The sequence below is a fragment of the Arachis duranensis genome, chromosome 10, assembly GCF_000817695.3.
Source record: "Arachis duranensis cultivar V14167 chromosome 10, aradu.V14167.gnm2.J7QH, whole genome shotgun sequence".
In the NCBI taxonomy this organism is placed as follows: domain Eukaryota; kingdom Viridiplantae; phylum Streptophyta; class Magnoliopsida; order Fabales; family Fabaceae; genus Arachis; species Arachis duranensis.
The window spans coordinates 32,668,063-32,674,550 of record NC_029781.3 but is presented as its reverse complement, the minus strand read 5'-3'; positions in this window follow the sequence as shown (position 1 = coordinate 32,674,550).

Here is a 6,488-nt window from a genome sequence, read left to right as displayed (position 1 = left end):
AAGAAGGCCGTGACCAGCTTATCCCAGGAGTCCAGGCTATCTTTAGGTTGTGAGTCCAACCATGTTCTAGCTCTGTCTCTTACAGTTAAATTATCCGCTCATCACCTGTAGACTTCAGGATCTACTCCATTCGTCGTAACAGTCTCACAAATCTGCAAGAACTCAATTAAAAACTGGTAAGGATCTTGAGATGGAAGTCCATGAAACTTGCAGTTCTGTTGCATTAGAGCAACTAATTGAGATTTCAGCTCAAAATTGTTTGCTCCAATGGCAGGAATTGAGATGCTTCTTCCATCAAACTTGGACGTGGATTTAGTAAAATCACCAAGAATCCTCCTTGCATTATTGTTGTTGGGTTCAACTGCCATCTCCTTCTCTTGTTCGAAAATTTCAGAAAGGTTGCCTCTGGATTGTTGTAATTTAGCTTCTCTTAGTTTTCTCTTCAGAGTCCTTTCAGGTTTAGGATCAGCTTCAACAAGAGTGTCTTTTTCCTTGTTCCTGCTCATATGAAAGAGAAGAGAACAGACAAAGAAGAGGAATCCTCTATGTCACAGTAAAGAGGTTCCTTATTATTAGTAGAAGAAGAAGGGAATAAAGAAAGGAGAATCCAAACACAAGGGTAAGGATAGAGGAAGTGATTGGAGATGAAGAGATAGAATTCGAAAATTAATTTTGAAAAGGAGTTAATGATTTTTGAAAATTAAAGATGAGATAGAATTAAAATTAAAATTTAAAACAATATTAATTACTTGACTAACAAGAAACTAAAAGATATGATTCTAGAATTTAAAGATTGAACCTTTCTTAACAAGAAAGTAACAAACTTCAAATTTTTGAATCAATCACATTAATTGTTAGCATAATTTTCGAAAATAAAGATAAAACTAAGAAAAAAATTTTTGAAAAATATTTTTAAATTTTTGAAAATCATAAGATAAAAATGAAAAAGATTTGATTTTTGAAAAAGTTTTAAAAAGATAGGATTTTTAAAATTGAAAATTTGACTTGACTTGTAAGAAACAACTAATTTTAAAAATTCTTGACTAAGTCAACTAAAATTTTCGAAAATTATGAGAAAATTAAGGAAAAGATATTTTTCTAATTTTTGAATTTTTAATTATGAGAGAGAAAAACATAAAAATGACTCACAACATGAAAATTATGAATCAAAACATATGATGCATGCAAAAACACTATGAATGTCAAGATGAACACCAAGAACACTTTGAAAATCATGATGAACATCAAGAACATGTTTTTGAAAAATTTTTGATGCAAAGAAAACATGCAAGACACCGAACTTAGAAGTCTTTAATGTTTAGACACTATGAATGCAAAAATGCACATGAAAAACAATAAAAGACACACAACAAGAAAACATCAAGATCAAATAAGAAGACTTACCAAGAACAACTTTAAGATCATGAAGAACACCATGAATGCATGAATTTTCAAAAAATGCAAGAAATATATTTTTTTTAAAACATGCAATTAACACCAAACTTAAAAATTGAATCAAGACTCAAACAAGAAACACAAAATTTTTTTTTTTTGGTTTTTATGATTTTATGAATTTTTTGTATTTTCTTAATAAATTTTTCGAAAACATATTTTGCAAAAAAGAAGTAATGAATTCAAAGTCCTCAATCAAAATCCTGTGAATTAGCCATGGCTTAATAGCCAGCCAAGCTAAAACATGTTCTATGAAACTCTAGGATTCATTCTTGAAAACTCTGAAAATTTTCGAAAACAGGTGATAAATTTTGAAAAATATTTTTGAAAACTTTTTGAAAAGAAAATAAAAAAGAAAAGTACCTAATCTAAACAACAAGATGAACCGTCAGTTGTCCATACTCGAACAATCCCCGGCAACGGCGCCAAAAACTTGGTGGGCGTAATTGTGATCATCAACAATGGCTCCAAAGACTTAGTGCTCTCAAACATGAATCACACTTTGTCACAACTCCGCACAACTAACCAGCAAGTGTACTGGGTCGTCCAAGTAATACCTTATCCAAGTAATACCTTATCAGAGTTTTGCATCAGCAGTCCTTTGTTAGCCTCCTTATCAGAGTTTTGCTCAGGTCCCTCAATTTCAGCCAGAAAATACCTGAAATCACAGAAAAAAACACAAACTCATAGTAAAGTCCAGAAATGTGAATTTAGTATAAAAACTAATGAAAACATCCCTAACAGTAGCTAGATTATACTTAAAACTATCTAAAAACAATGCCAAAAGGCGTATAAATTATCCGCTCATCAGGCGCGTTGTCTTCTGATCTGCTTTTATTGAAGCTATCCCTTCTACAGTTGGGAATTTTACACATAGATGTGGAGTCGAGACTATTGCACCGAGCTAATTCAATGTTGTCCGTCCTATCAAGGCATTGTAGGCTGAACTTACGTCGACCACGATGTAATCTATCTTGAGTGTTCTCGACTAGTTTCCTTTTCCGAAAGTTGTCATGGTTGTCGACCATGATGATGGGATGACTTCCAGGGTCCCCAGAAATGGCACCAATGTTCCGAGGGTTACATGAAACTGTAGGTCAATCTCGGTCGAGATCTTCTGTGCTGGTCAGAGATGACGTGTCCGGCGTGTAGGTGGTGGGCAGAGCTGCCGCGTCCGACTTGTTGGATTGTCAATGCTGCTGATCCTTTGTCACCGGAGGGGGGTACCTACAAAGGACTCCGATGCTTAAGTTAGCAAGGGTAATAAACATGTTTTTAGTAGAATCAGAGTATGAGTTATACCTGAGTGCTCCAGTGTATTTATAATGGTGTAGAATGACCTTTTTAGATAAGATAAGTTAGTTATCTTATCTTATCTTTATCTTTTGACTGGGGTGACAATGAGATGAACTTTTGTGTGGTATAGAATTTTCCGCAAAATGAATGAATTCTCGTTGTAAAGTATAGTTCTACACCAACAAAGATTCCTCTCAATCAAAAATATTGGTGTTGTCACGAATAACAAACCCCAAATGAGTTAATAACCGGAGTATTTGGACTCCGGGTCGTCTCCCTAGGAAACAATGGAGTGCATGCGTATTGGCTATGAAGGGGTAAAATAAGAGGTTTGATTGGTGATCGGGCAAGGAATTTAAATGTGCAAGGAAAGTAAATCAAGCAAACAATTTAAGGAAGCAATTAAAGAAGAAAGACATTCATGGCATTGAATTGAGATCATAGGCTTTCTATCCTAGTCATGCAATGATTAATTCACCTTTTTAGTTAACTCACACATCGGGAGAAAGTCAAACAAGATAATCAATCATATCACAAATATAAACAAGAATTTAACTCATTACGCCATCTCCAACATTGGAAGAAGGTATCATATTATCCTCCATGAGAGAAAGTCTAATGAGACTAGCTAATCTCAATCCAAAAGTCCTAACCAACTTACTAATTAAATTAGCAAAAGATTAGCGTCAATGGAAATAATACTAGCTAACAATTCTAGATCATCAACATACGTTGGGGTTTTCATGACTCAAGATTGCCTAATTACTCTTTCCAAGCCAAGAATGCTCGAAATCTACTCTAAAGCCCAACCAAGCATTTTGTCAAACACTTGGTGGGTAACAAAGAAAAGCTTACTAAAAGTGCAAGAAATGGAAACCTAGCAACCACAAATAGCAAGAAAAGTAAATCCACAACTCAAATTGTCAATAAAAGAAACATCAAACATTAAAGTGCATTAATTGTAAATCAAATTCAACATGAGCATCCTTGAACATAAGAAAGCATAAAAGGTAAATTAACAGGGAAACTAAGAGAGTCAAGTAGTAAAAACAAGAGATCATAGAGGAGACAATATGAAAACATGAAATTAACATGGAACTATTAAAGATTAACCTAATTCTATCCTAATTCTAGAGAGAAGAGGGAGCTTCTCTCTCTAAAAACTAAGCTACATGATGCTATACCTACAACTAATTGCTCCCCCTTTGCTTGGACTTCAATTCTGCATGAAATACACTCAGAAACAAGTTAGATTTGGGCCTGGGCAGCTCAGAAATCGCCCCCAGTGATTTGCCTTTAAGTAGGCCATGTAAGAGTATCGGCGCGCGCGCGGCATGTGCGCGTGCGCGTCGCTGGAAAATTCCCAATCCGCGCGTAAGCGGTATGTACGCGTGCGCGTCCTTATGAAAAACCACTTTTGCGTGTGCGCGCCTTGTATGCGTGCGCGTCCATTGGTGCATTCCAAATCTTTGTTTCTTCATGCATTCTCCTCTTTGCATGCTTTTCTCCTCATTTCTTCCATCCAATACTTGCCCTATGAACCTGAAATTACTTAACAAACACATCAAGGCATTGAATGGAGTTAAAGTGAATTAAAATCACCAATTTAAGGCCTAAAAAGCATGTTTTTACATTTATGCACAATTCAAGGGAGAATTACAAAACCATGCTATTTCATTGAATAAATGTGGGAAAAGGTGAATAAATCCCCCAAAATAAGCACAAAATAAACCACAAAATCGGGGTTTATCAAATCTTCCCACACTTAAACTAAGCATGTCCTCATGCTAAAATCAAGAAAGGGCAAGGGGTATCACATTTATTCAATGCAAACTACTAACTAAATGCAATCTATCTACATGCAAGTTATCTACATGAATGCAATGGCTTAGTCAAAATAAATCAATCTCCAAGAATACACATATAAGCACAAGGGCTAAGGTATTAGCAATCAAGCAAACCACAATTGGATTGAATCATTGAAAGAGTTCACAAACTTGCAAGAAAAGATGATCAAGGGTGGAAACATGTAATTGAGCGATTGAACCCTCACCGGATATGTATCCGCTCTAGGCACTCAAGTGTATGGGGTTGATTAACTCAATTCTCCCCTAATCATGCTTTACAAGATTTGTTTTTCATCTAACAATCGATAATTAATTCATGCATGCATACAAATATCATGAGGGCTTTCCCACAGGTTGTAATGGGGTTAGGGTCAAGGTAGGATGCATATGGTCAAGTGAGCTTGAAATTTGAATCTTTGATTAACTTAAACTTCCCACCTAATCTATGACAACCTATACAATTCTAAACAAACCTAACTACCCATTCTTCACTTTTCACACACACTCATGTATTCTCTTTTTGATCACCACACATATGCATTGACTTTTATTGAACTTCACCTTGGGGCATTTTGTCCCCTTTTTATTGCAATTCCTTTTTTTTCTTTTTCTATAAATTTTTTTTTTCATAAAGTATATATACAAGTACCAATGCATATGGTTTCACATTTGATTAATACATGATTATGTACCCAATTCCCAAGATTTTTCAACAAAGATGTAAACACACTTTTATCTCTACCCAATCTCCCCAACTCTCCCAAACTTGAATGATAAGCACTCTCACTAGCTTAAGTTAATCAAAGATCCAAACAAAGGATATTTATTGTTTTTCACTTAAGGCTTATAGTGTGCTAACATTAAGAACAAATGGGTTAGGTGTAGGCTCAAAATTGGTTAACAATGGAAGATAAAAGGTAGGCTATTTGGGTAAGTCAGCTATTTAAACAATGACCTCAATCATATAAATGCATGTATACACAAATAATGGATATAAAGAATCAAATGCAAATCAAAGATTATAATCATAGAGAGAGAACAATGCACACAAGAATGAAAATAAGTGGTTATATATGATGTAACCACACGTTTAGGCTCAAACCTCACATGCTTGTGTTCTTAGCTCAAAACATGATCCACAAAGTATATACTTCAAGCAAGTACTTAAAAAAAAATTTCAACCAATTGGGGTGGTGCCCTAAAAATGAGTTTCTTGGAAATTTCATCATCATATTGATTAAGCTTATTCTAGTACGAAATTGTGATTTAGAAAAATTTTTAAAATTCTCCTAGTTTACCCCTTTTTTTTTCAATCAAAACACATTTCTTCTATAAAAAGGGTCAACTAGATTTTCAGCAATCCATTAATTTTCTAATCACAATCAACAACTAAGATGCAAAATATATGTACTAAAAGTGTGCAACAACCAAAATAAGAGTATCTACAAAAGCATAAATATGTACAGTAATCCCAAAATGATCTAAAACATAAAGTGCGGAATAAAACAAAATAGAGTAGTAGCGAATAAAAATAAAAGTCTGAAAGTTCACCACATAAGTGCAAACACCAGTCACGAATGGTGACCTCCCCACACTTTAGAATTAAGCATCGTCCTCGATGCTACTACTGAAGCTTGGGATGGGGGTCAACAATCGCACCAGGCTGTGGCTCATGCTCAGGCTCGAGATGTGGGACTGGAGGTGGCACTGGCTATTGCTCCGGAATGTCATGATGGACCTCAGGAGGCTGCTGGACCTCAGTGGTGGTCTGCGTCTTTGGTGGTGCCTCCTGCTGTATCGGCTCCTCACCATGCTCCTCCTCCTGATCCTGTTCGTCGAAAGCGGGAGAGTCTGGAAGTGGAGGGAGCTCGATGCCCTGTGATGCAAACACCT